The sequence below is a fragment of the Oncorhynchus nerka genome, unplaced genomic scaffold (assembly GCF_034236695.1).
Source record: "Oncorhynchus nerka isolate Pitt River unplaced genomic scaffold, Oner_Uvic_2.0 unplaced_scaffold_2730, whole genome shotgun sequence".
In the NCBI taxonomy this organism is placed as follows: domain Eukaryota; kingdom Metazoa; phylum Chordata; class Actinopteri; order Salmoniformes; family Salmonidae; genus Oncorhynchus; species Oncorhynchus nerka.
The window spans coordinates 1,125-14,034 of NW_027038569.1; the positions used below are offsets into that span (position 1 = coordinate 1,125).

The following is a 12,910-nucleotide window of genomic DNA, read 5'->3' on the forward strand; positions in this document are numbered from 1 at the left end:
ATGTTTATACCTACTACACTACCCACAACCCCCTCCTACTACATTACATACAGGAGGAGGTAGGACTACACTACCCACAACCCCCTCCTACTACATTACATACAGGAGGAGGTAGGACTACACTACCCACAACCCCCTCCTACTACAGTACATACAGGAGGAGGTAGGACTACACTACCCACAACCCCCTACTACTACAGTACATACAGGAGGAGGTAGGACTACACTACCCACAACCCCCTACTACTACAGTACATACAGGAGGAGGTAGGACTACACTACCCACAACCCCCTGATTGCCTCTCTGATGTGCAGGGCAGGTGAGACAAAACGTTATGTTTATACCTACTACACTACCCACAACCCCCTCCTACTACAGTACATACAGTAGGAGGTAGGACTACACTACCCACAACCCCCTCCTACTACATTACATACAGGAGGAGGTAGGACTACACTACCCACAACCCCCTCCTACTACATTACATACAGGAGGAGGTAGGACTACACTACCCACAACCCCCTGATCGCCTCTCTGATGTGCAGGGCAGGTGAGACAAAACGTTATGTTTATACCTACTACACTACCCACAACCCCCTCCTACTACATTACATACAGGAGGAGGTAGGACTACACTACCCACAACCCCCTGATCGCCTCTCTGATGTGCAGGGCAGGTGAGACAACACATTATGTTTATACCTACTACACTACCCACAACCCCCTCCTACTACATTACATACAGGAGGAGGTAGGACTACACTACCCACAACCCCCTCCTCTCTGATGTGCAGGGCAGGTGAGACAACACATTATGTTTATACCTACTACACTACCCACAACCCCCTCCTACTACAGTACATACAGGAGGAGGTAGGACTACACTACCCACAACCCCCTCCTCTCTGATGTGCAGGGCAGGTGAGACAACACATTATGTTTATACCTACTACACTACCCACAACCCCTCCTACTACAGTACATACAGGAGGAGGTAGGACTACACTACCCACAACCCTCCTCTCTGATGTGCAGGGCAGGTGAGACATTATGTTTATAATCTAAATGTGTTGGAGATAACGGTTCATCTACACTGTGTTAGGTCTGACGTACGTGTGTGTGTGTGTTAGGTCTGACGTACGTGTGTGTGTGTGTTAGGTCTGACGTACGTGTGTGTGTGTGTGTGTTAGGTCTGACGTACGTGTGTGTGTGTGTTAGGTCTGACGTACGTGTGTGTGTGTGTGTGTTAGGTCTGACGCACGTGTGTGTGTGTGTGTTAGGTCTGACGACACGTGTGTGTGTGTGTGTGTTGTCTGACGACGTGTGTGTGTGTGTTAGGTCTGACGTACGTGTGTGTGTGTGTGTTAGGTCTGACGACGTGTGTGTGTGTGTGTGTTAGGTCTGACGTACGTGTGTGTGTGTGTGTGTGTGTGTTAGGTCTGACGTACGTGTGTGTGTGTGTGTGTGTGTGTGTGTTAGGTCTGACGTACGTGTGTGTGTGTGTGTGTGTGTGTGTGTGTGTTAGGTCTGACGTACGTGTGTGTGTGTGTGTGTGTGTGTGTGTGTTAGGTCTGACGTACGTGTGTGTGTGTGTGTGTTAGGTCTGTGCGACGTGTGTGTGTGTGTGTGTGTGTGTGTGTTAGGTCTGACGTACGTGTGTGTGTGTGTTAGGTCTGACGTGTGTGTGTGTGTTAGGTCTGACGTACGTGTGTGTGTGTTAGGTCTGACGTACGTGTGTGTGTGTTAGGTCTGACGTACGTGTGTGTGTGTGTTAGGTCTGACGTACGTGTGTGTGTGTGTTAGGTCTGACGTACGTGTGTGTGTGTGTTAGGTCTGACGTACGTGTGTGTGTGTGTGTGTTAGGTCTGACGCACGTGTGTGTGTGTGTGTGTGTTAGGTCTGACGTACGTGTGTGTGTGTGTGTGTGTTAGGTCTGACGTACGTGTGTGTGTGTGTGTGTGTTAGGTCTGACGCACGTGTGTGTGTGTGTGTGTTAGGTCTGACGTACGTGTGTGTGTGTGTGTGTTAGGTCTGACGTACGTGTGTGTGTGTGTGTGTTAGGTCTGACGTACGTGTGTGTGTGTGTGTGTTAGGTCTGACGTACGTGTGTGTGTGTGTGTGTTAGGTCTGACGCACGTGTGTGTGTGTGTGTGTGTGTGTTAGGTCTGACGTACGTGTGTGTGTGTGTGTGTGTTAGGTCTGACGTACGTGTGTGTGTGTGTGTGTGTGGGTCTGACGTACGTGTGTGTGTGTGTGTTAGGTCTGACGCACGTGTGTGTGTGTGTTAGGTCTGACGTACGTGTGTGTGTGTGTGTTAGGTCTGACGTACGTGTGTGTGTTAGGTCTGACGTACGTGTGTGTGTGTGTGTGTGTGTTAGGTCTGACGTACGTGTGTGTGTGTGTGTGTGTGTGTGTTAGGTCTGACGTACGTGTGTGTGTGTGTGTGTGTGTGTGTGTGTGTGTGTGTGTGTGTGTGTGTGTGTGTGTGTTAGGTCTGACGTACGTGTGTGTGTGTGTGTGTGTGTTAGGTCTGACGTACGTGTGTGTGTGTGTGTGTGTGTGTTAGGTCTGACGACGTGTGTGTGTGTGTGTGTGTGTTAGGTCTGTGTGTGTGTGTGTGTGTGTTAGGTCTGACGTACGTGTGTGTGTGTGTTGTGTGTTAGGTCTGACGTACGTGTGTGTGTGTGTGTGTGTGTGTGTGTGTGTTAGGTCTGACGTACGTGTGTGTGTGTGTGTGTGTGTGTGTGTGTTAGGTCTGACGTACGGTGTGTGTGTGTGTGTGTGTGTGTGTGTGTGTGTGTGTGTGTGTGTGTTAGGTCTGACGTACGTGTGTGTGTGTGTGTGTGTGTGTGTGTTAGGTCTGACGTACGTGTGTGTGTGTGTGTGTGTGTGTGTGTGTGTGTGTGTGTGTTAGGTCTGATGTACGTGTGTGTGTGTGTGTGTGTGTGTGTGTGTGTGTTAGGTCTGACGTACGTGTGTGTGTGTGTGTGTGTGTGTGTGTGTGTGTGTGTGTGTGTGTTAGGTCTGACACGTGTGTGTGTGTGTGTGTGTGTGTTACGTCTGACGTACGTGTGTGTGTGTGTGTGTGTGTGTGTGTGTGTGTGTGTGTAGGTCTTCGTGTGTGTGTGTGTGTGTGTGTGTGTGTGTGTGTCTGTTAGGTCTGACGTGTGTGTGTGTGTGTGTCTGTGTGTGTGTAGGTCTGACGCACGTGTGTGTGTGTGTGTGTGTGTGTGTGTGTGTGTGTGTGTGTGTGTGTGTGTGTAGGTCTGACCCATCTCATCACTGTGGATCTTCATCAGAAGGAGATTCAGGGCTTCTTCAACATCCCAGTAGACAACCTGAGAGCTTCTCCCCTTCCTACTGCAGTACATACAGGAGGAGGTAGGACTACACTACCCACAACCCCTCCTACTGCAGTACATACAGGAGGAGGTAGGACTACACTACCCACAACCCCTCCTACTACAGTACATACAGGAGGAGGTAGGACTACACTACCCACAACCCCTCCTACTACAGTACATACAGGAGGTAGGACTACACACTCCACAACCCTCCTACTACAGTACATACAGGAGGAGGTAGGACTACACTACCCACAACCCCTACTACTACAGTACAGGAGGAGGGAGGATTACACTACCCACAACCCTCCTACTACTACAGTACATACAGGAGGAGGTAGGACTACACTACCCACAACCCCTCCTACTACAGTACATACAGGAGGAGGTAGGACTACACTACCCACAACCCTCCTACTACAGTACATACAGGGAGGTAGGACTACACTACCCACAACCCCTCCTACTACAGTACATACAGGAGGAGGTAGGACTACACTACCCACAACCCCCTCCTACTACAGTACATACAGGAGGAGGTAGGACTACACTACCCACAACCCCCTCCTACTACAGTACATACAGGAGGAGGTAGGACTACACTACCCACAATCCCCTCCTACTGCAGTACATACGGGAGGAGATAGGACTACACTACCCACAACCCCCTCCTACTGCAGTACATACAGGAGGAGGTAGGACTACACTACCCACAACCCCCTCCTACTACAGTACATACAGGAGGTAGGACTACACTACCCACAACCCCCTACTACTACAGTACATACAGGAGGAATGACTACACTACCCACAACCCCCTCCTACTGCAGTACATACAGGAGGAGGTAGGACTACACTACCCACAACCCCCTCTACTGCAGTACATACGGGAGGAGATAGGACTACACTACCCACAACCCCCTACTACTACAGTACATACAGCAGGAGGTAGGACTACACTACCCACAACCCCCTCCTAATACAGTACATACAGGAGGTAGGACTACACTACCCACAACCCCCTCCTACTACAGTACATACAGGAGGAGGTAGGACTACACTACCCACAACCCCCTACTACTACAGTACATACACGAGGAGGTAGGACTACACTACCCACAACCCCCTACTACTACAGTACATACAGGAGGAGGTAGGACTACACTACCCACAACCCCCTCCTACTACAGTACATACAGGAGGTAGGACTACACTACCCACAACCCCCTACTACTACAGTACATACAGGAGGTAGGACTACACTACCCACAACCCCCTACTACTACAGTACATACAGGAGGAGGTAGGGCTACACTACCCACAACCCCCTCCTACTACAGTACATACAGGAGGAGGTAGGACTACACTACCCACAACCCCTCCTACTACAGTACATACAGGAGGTAGGACCACACTACCCACAACCCCCTACTACTACAGTACATACAGGAGGAGGAGGACTACACTACCCACAACCCCCTCCTACTACAGTACATACAGGAGGAGGTAGGACTACACTACCCACAACCCTCCTACTACAGTACATACAGGAGGAGGAAGGACTATGCTACCCACAACCCCTACTACTACAGTACATACAGGAGGTAGGACTACACTACCCACAACCCCTACTACTACAGTACATACAGGAGGAGGTAGGACTACACTACCCACAACCCCTACTACTACAGTACATACAGGAGGAGGTAGGACTACACTACCCACAACCCCCTCCTACTACAGTACATGGGGAGGAGGTAGGACTACACTACCCACAACCCCTACTACTACAGTACATACAGGAGGTAGGACTACACTACCCACAACCCCCTACTACTACAGTACATACAGGAGGAGGTAGGGCTACACTACCCACAACCCCCTCCTACTACAGTACATACAGGAGGAGGTAGGACTACACTACCCACAACCCCCTCCTACTACAGTACATACAGGAGGAAGGTAGGACTACACTACCCACAACCCCCTACTACTACAGTACATACAGGAGGAGGTAGGACTACACTACCCACAACCCCCTACTACTACAGTACATACAGGAGGAGGTAGGACTACACTACCCACAACCCCCTCCTACTACAGTACATACAGGAGGTAGGACTACACTACCCACAACCCCCTACTACTACAGTACATACAGGAGGTAGGACTACACTACCCACAACCCCCTACTACTACAGTACATACAGGAGGAGGTAGGGCTACACTACCCACAACCCCCTCCTACTACAGTACATACAGGAGGAGGTAGGACTACACTACCCACAACCCCCTCCTACTACAGTACATACAGGAGGTAGGACCACACTACCCACAACCCCCTACTACTACAGTACATACAGGAGGAGGGAGGACTACACTACCCACAACCCCCTCCTACTACAGTACATACAGGAGGAGGAAGGACTACGCTACCCACAACCCCCTCCTACTACAGTACATACAGGAGGAGGAAGGACTATGCTACCCACAACCCCCTACTACTACAGTACATACAGGAGGAAGGTAGGACTACACTACCCACAACTCCCTACTACTACAGTACATACAGGAGGAGGTAGGACTACACTACCCACAACCCCCTACTACTACAGTACATACAGGAGGAGGTAGGACTACACTACCCACAACCCCCTCCTACTACAGTACATACAGGAGGACGTAGGACTACACTACCCACAACCCCCTCCTACTACAGTACATACAGGAGGAGGAAGGACTACGCTACCCACAACCCCCTCCTACTACAGTACATACAGGAGGAGTTAAGCTGTAGATTCTAGACTCTACTACCCAATACTCCTTGTTGTCTCCCTGTAGATTCTAAACTCCACTACCCATAACTCCTTGTTGTCTCCCTGTAGATTCCGAACTCCACTACCCATAACTCCTTGTTGTCTCCCTGTAGATTCCGAACTCCACTACCCATAACTCCTTGTTGTCTCCCTGTAGATTCCAGACTACACTACCCATAACTCCTTGTTGTCTCCCTGTAGATTCCAGACTAAACTACCCATAACTCCTTGTTGTCTCCCTGTAGATTCCAGACTACACTACCCATAACTCCTTGTTGTCTCCCTGTAGATTCCAGACTACACTACCCATAACTCCTTGTTGTCTCCCTGTAGATTCCAGACTACACTACCCATAACTCCTTGTTGTCTCCCTGTAGATTCCAGACTACCATAATGCCGTTATCGTGGCCAAATCACCGTCCTCCGCTAAGAGGTGAGTTACCCTGACGCTCATTTCTCTGTCTCTCTGTCTCTAAGAGGTGAGTTACCCTGACGCTCATTTCTCTGTCTCTCTGTCTCTCTGTCTCTAAGAGGTGAGTTACCCTGACGCTCATTTCTCTGTCCCTCTGTCTCTCTGTCTCTAAGAGGTGAGTTACCCTGACGCTCATTCCTCTGTCTCTCTGTCTCTCTGTCTCTAAGAGGTGAGTTACCCTGACGCTCATTCCTCTGTCTCTGTCTCTGTCTCTAAGAGGTGAGTTACCCTGACGCTCATTTCTCTGTCTCTCTGTCGTCTGTCTCTAAGAGGTGAGTTACCCTGACGCTCATTCCTCTGTCTCTCTGTCTCTGTCTCTAAGAGGTGAGTTACCCTGACGCTCATTTCTCTTCTCTCTGTCTCTCTGTCTCTGTCTCTAAGAGGTGAGTTACCCTGACGTCATTTCTCTGTCTCTCTGTCTCTCTGTCTCTAAGAGGTGAGTTACCCTGACGCTCATTTCTCTGTCTCTCTCTGTCTCTCTGTCTCTGTCTCTAAGAGGTGAGTTACCCTGACGCTCATTTCTCTGTCTCTCTCTGTCTCTCTGTCTCTGTCTCTAAGAGGTGAGTTACCCTGACGCTCATTTCTCTGTCCCTCTGTCTCTGTCTCTAAGAGGTGAGTTACCCTGACGCTCATTTCTCTGTCTCTCTGTCTCTGTCTCTAAGAGGTGAGTTACCTGACGCTCATTCCTCTGTCTCTGTGTCTCTGTCTCTAAGAGGTGAGTTACCCTGACGCTCATTCTCTCTCTCTGTCTCTCTGTCTCTGTCTCTAAGAGGTGAGTTACCCTGACGCTCATTTCTCTGTCTCTCTGTCTCTGTCTCTAAGAGGTGAGTTACCCTGACGCTCATTCCTCTGTCTCTCTGTCTCTGTCTCTAAGAGGTGAGTTACCCTGACGCTCATTCTCTGTCTCTCTGTCTGTCTCTAAGAGGTGAGTTACCCTGACGCTCATTCCTCTGTCTCTCTGTCTCTCTCTGTCTCTAAGAGGTGAGTTACCCTGACACTCATGTCTCTGTCTCTCTGTCTCTGTCTCTAAGAGGTGAGTTACCCTGACGCTCATTTCTCATTTCTCTGTCTCTCTGTCTCTCTGCTCATTTTCTCTGTCTGTCTCTGTCTCTAAGAGGTGAGTTACCCTGACGCTCATTTCTCTGTCATTTCTCTGTCTCATTCCTCTGTCTCTGTCTCTAAGAGATGAGTTACCCTGACACTCATTTCTCTGTCCCTCTGTCTCTGTCTCTGTCTCTAAGAGGTGAGTTACCCTGACGCTCATTTCTCTGTCTCTCTGTCTCTGTCTCTGTCTCTAAGAGGTGAGTTACCCTGACGCTCATTTCTCTGTCTCTCTGTCTCTGTCTCTCTGTCTCTAAGAGGTGAGTTACCCTGACGCTCATTTTCCTCTGTCTCTGTCTCTAAGAGGTGAGTTACCCTGACGCTCATTTCTCTCTCTCTGTCTCTAAGAGGTGAGTTACCCTGACGCTCATTCCTCTGTCTCTCTGTCTCTAAGAGGTGAGTTACCCTGACACTCATTCCTCTGTCTCTCTGTCTCTGTCTCTAAGAGGTGAGTTACCCTGACGCTCATTTCTCTGTCTCTCTGTCTCTGTCTCTAAGAGGTGAGTTACCCTGACGCTCATTTCTCTGTCTCTCTGTCTCTGTCTCTAAGAGGTGAGTTACCCTGACGCTCATTTCTCTGTCTCTCTGTCTCTGTCTCTGTCTCTAAGAGGTGAGTTACCCTGACGCTCATTTCTCTGTCTCTCTGTCTCTGTCTCTCTGTCTCTCTGTCTCTAAGAGGTGAGTTACCCTGACGCTCATTCCTCTGTCTCTGTCTCTCTGTCATTCCTCTGTCTCTCTGTCTCTGTCTCTAAGAGGTGAGTTACCCTGACGCTCATTTCTCTGTCTCTGTCTCTGTCTCTAAGAGGTGAGTTACCCTGACGCTCATTTCTCATTTCTCTGTCTCTGTCTCTAAGAGGTGAGTTACCCTGACATTTCATTTCTCTGTCTCTGTCTCTCTGTCTCTGTCTCTAAGAGGTGAGTTACCCTGACGCTCATTCTCTCTGTCTCTCTGTCTCTCTGTCTCTAAGAGGTGAGTTACCCTGACGCTCATTTCTCTGTCTCTGTCTCTAAGAGGTGAGTTACCCTGATGCTCATTTCTCTGTCTCTCTGTCTCTAAGAGGTGAGTTACCCTGACGCTCATTCCTCTGTCTCTGTCTCATTCTCTGTCTCTAAGAGGTGAGTTACCCTGACGCTCATTCTCTCTGTCTCTGTCTCTAAGAGGTGAGTTACCCTGACGCTCATTTCTCTGTCTCTCTGTCTCTGTCTCTCTGTCTCTAAGAGGTGAGTTACCCTGACACTCATTTTTCTCTCTCTCTGTCTCTGTCTCTCTGTCTCTAAGAGGTGAGTTACCCTGACGCTCATTTCTCTGTCTCTGTCTCTCTGTCTCTAAGAGGTGAGTTACCCTGACGCTCATTTCTCTGTCTCCTCTGTCTCTCTGTCTCTAAGAGGTGAGTTACCCTGACGCTCATTTCTCTGTCTCTCTGTCTCTCTGTCTCTAAGAGGTGAGTTACCCTGACACTCATTCCTCTGTCCCTCTGTCTCTGTCTCTCTGTCTCTGTCTCTAAGAGGTGAGTTACCCTGACGCTCATTCCTCTGTCTCTGTCTCTAAGAGGTGAGTTACCCTGACGCTCATTCCTCTGTCTCTCTGTCTCTAAGAGGTGAGTTACCCTGACGCTCATTCCTCTGTCTCTCTGTCTCTCTGTCTCTAAGAGGTGAGTTACCCTGACGCTCATTTCTCTGTCTCTCTGTCTCTGTCTCTCTGTCTCTAAGAGGTGAGTTACCCTGACACTCATTTCTCTGTCTCTCTGTCTCTGTCTCTCTGTCTCTAAGAGGTGAGTTACCCTGACGCTCATTTCTCTGTCCCTCTGTCTCTCTGTCTCTAAGAGGTGAGTTACCCTGACGCTCATGTCTCTGTCCTCTGTCTCTCTGTCTCTAAGAGGTGAGTTACCCTGACGCTCATTCCTCTGTCCTCTGTCTCTCTGTCTCTAAGAGGTGAGTTACCCTGACGCTCATTTCTCTGTCTCTCTGTCTCTAAGAGGTGAGTTACCCTGACACTCATTCCTCTGTCCCTCTGTCTCTGTCTCTCTGTCTCTGTCTCTAAGAGGTGAGTTACCCTGACGCTCATTCCTCTGTCTCTCTGTCTCTAAGAGGTGAGTTACCCTGACGCTCATTCCTCTGTCTCTCTGTCTCTAAGAGGTGAGTTACCCTGACGCTCATTTCTCTGTCTCTCTGTGTCTCTCTGTCTCTAAGAGGTGAGTTACCCTGACGCTCATTTCTCTGTCTCTGTCTCTCTGTCTCTCTGTCTCTAAGAGGTGAGTTACCCTGACGCTCATTTCTCTGTCTCTGTCTCTAAGAGGTGAGTTACCCTGACGCTCATTTCTCTGTCTCTCTGTCTCTCTCTCTAAGAGGTGAGTTACCCTGACGCTCATTTCTCTGTCTCTCTGTCTCTGTCTCTGTCTCTAAGAGGTGAGTTACCCTGACACTCATTTCTCTGTCTCTCTGTCTCTAAGAGGTGAGTTACCCTGACACTCATTTCTCTGTCTCTCTGTCTCTAAGAGGTGAGTTACCCTGACGCTCATTCCTCTGTCCCTCTGTCTCTCTGTCTCTAAGAGGTGAGTTACCCTGACACTCATTTCTCTGTCTCTCTGTCTCTAAGAGGTGAGTTACCCTAACGCTCATTCCTCTGTCTCTCTGTCTCTCTGTCTCTAAGAGGTGAGTTACCCTGACGCTCATTTCTCTGTCCCTCTGTCTCTAAGAGGTGAGTTACCCTGACACTCATTCCTCTGTCTCTGTCTCTAAGAGGTGAGTTACCCTGACGCTCATTCCTCTGTCTCTCTGTCTCTAAGAGGTGAGTTACCCTGACGCTCATTCCTCTGTCTCTCTGTCTCTCTGTCTCTAAGAGGTGAGTTACCCTGACGCTCATTTCTCTGTCTCTGTCTCTCTGTCTCTAAGAGGTGAGTTACCCTGACGCTCATTTCTCTGTCTCTGTCTCTAAGAGGTGAGTTACCCTGACGCTAATTTCTCTGTCTCTCTGTCTCTGTCTCTCTGTCTCTAAGAGGTGAGTTACCCTGACGCTAATTTCTCTGTCTCTCTGTCTCTGTCTCTCTGTCTCTAAGAGGTGAGTTACCCTGACGCTCATTTCTCTGTCCCTCTGTCTCTAAGAGGTGAGTTACCCTGATGCTCATTTCTCTGTCTCTCTGTCTCTAAGAGGTGAGTTACCCTGACGCTCATTCCTCTGTCTCTCTGTCTCTAAGAGGTGAGTTACCCTGACGCTCATTTCTCTGTCTCTGTCTCTAAGAGGTGAGTTACCCTGACGCTCATTTCTCTGTCTCTCTGTCTCTGTCTCTCTGTCTCTAAGAGGTGAGTTACCCTGACACTCATTTCTCTGTCTCTCTGTCTCTGTCTCTCTGTCTCTAAGAGGTGAGTTACCCTGACGCTCATTTCTCTGTCCCTCTGTCTCTCTGTCTCTAAGAGGTGAGTTACCCTGACGCTCATGTCTCTGTCCCTCTGTCTCTCTGTCTCTAAGAGGTGAGTTACCCTGACGCTCATTCCTCTGTCCCTCTGTCTCTCTGTCTCTAAGAGGTGAGTTACCCTGACGCTCATTTCTCTGTCTCTCTGTCTCTCTGTCTCTAAGAGGTGAGTTACCCTGACACTCATTCCTCTGTCCCTCTGTCTCTGTCTCTCTGTCTCTGTCTCTAAGAGGTGAGTTACCCTGACGCTCATTCCTCTGTCTCTGTCTCTAAGAGGTGAGTTACCCTGACGCTCATTCCTCTGTCTCTCTGTCTCTAAGAGGTGAGTTACCCTGACGCTCATTCCTCTGTCTCTCTGTCTCTCTGTCTCTAAGAGGTGAGTTACCCTGACGCTCATTTCTCTGTCTCTCTGTCTCTGTCTCTCTGTCTCTAAGAGGTGAGTTACCCTGACACTCATTTCTCTGTCTCTCTGTCTCTGTCTCTCTGTCTCTAAGAGGTGAGTTACCCTGACGCTCATTTCTCTGTCCCTCTGTCTCTCTGTCTCTAAGAGGTGAGTTACCCTGACGCTCATGTCTCTGTCCCTCTGTCTCTCTGTCTCTAAGAGGTGAGTTACCCTGACGCTCATTCCTCTGTCCCTCTGTCTCTCTGTCTCTAAGAGGTGAGTTACCCTGACGCTCATTTCTCTGTCTCTCTGTCTCTCTGTCTCTAAGAGGTGAGTTACCCTGACACTCATTCCTCTGTCCCTCTGTCTCTGTCTCTCTGTCTCTGTCTCTAAGAGGTGAGTTACCCTGACGCTCATTCCTCTGTCTCTCTGTCTCTAAGAGGTGAGTTACCCTGACGCTCATTCCTCTGTCTCTCTGTCTCTAAGAGGTGAGTTACCCTGACGCTCATTTCTCTGTCTCTCTGTGTCTCTCTGTCTCTAAGAGGTGAGTTACCCTGACGCTCATTTCTCTGTCTCTGTCTCTCTGTCTCTCTGTCTCTAAGAGGTGAGTTACCCTGACGCTCATTTCTCTGTCTCTGTCTCTAAGAGGTGAGTTACCCTGACGCTCATTTCTCTGTCTCTCTGTCTCTGTCTCTCTGTCTCTAAGAGGTGAGTTACCCTGACGCTAATTTCTCTGTCTCTCTGTCTCTGTCTCTCTGTCTCTAAGAGGTGAGTTACCCTGACACTCATTTCTCTGTCTCTCTGTCTCTAAGAGGTGAGTTACCCTGACACTCATTTCTCTGTCTCTCTGTCTCTGTCTCTCTGTCTCTAAGAGGTGAGTTACCCTGACACTCATTTCTCTGTCTCTCTGTCTCTGTCTCTCTGTCTCTAAGAGGTGAGTTACCCTGACGCTCATTCCTCTGTCCCTCTGTCTCTCTGTCTCTAAGAGGTGAGTTACCCTGACACTCATTTCTCTGTCTCTCTGTCTCTAAGAGGTGAGTTACCCTAACGCTCATTCCTCTGTCTCTCTGTCTCTCTGTCTCTAAGAGGTGAGTTACCCTGACGCTCATTTCTCTGTCCCTCTGTCTCTAAGAGGTGAGTTACCCTGACACTCATTCCTCTGTCTCTGTCTCTCTGTCTCTGTCTCTAAGAGGTGAGTTACCCTGACCCTCATTTCTCTGTCTCTCTGTCTCTGTCTCTCCATCTCTGTCTCTAAGAGGTGAGTTACCCTGACGCTCATTCCTCTGTCTCTCTGTCTCTGTCTCTAAGAGGTGAGTTACCCTGACACTCATTCCTCTGTCTCTCTGTCTCTGTCTCTAAGAGGTGAGTTACCCTGACGCTCATT

The 12,910-nt window shown here is 49.3% G+C and overlaps 1 pseudogene; it reads left to right on the forward strand.

Annotated features, from left to right (window-relative positions):
- The first annotated feature begins 572 nt into the window (after window positions 1–572).
- Window positions 573–12,910, forward strand: part of LOC135567020 (phosphoribosyl pyrophosphate synthase-associated protein 2-like) — a 29,293-nt pseudogene continuing 16,955 nt past the window's right edge.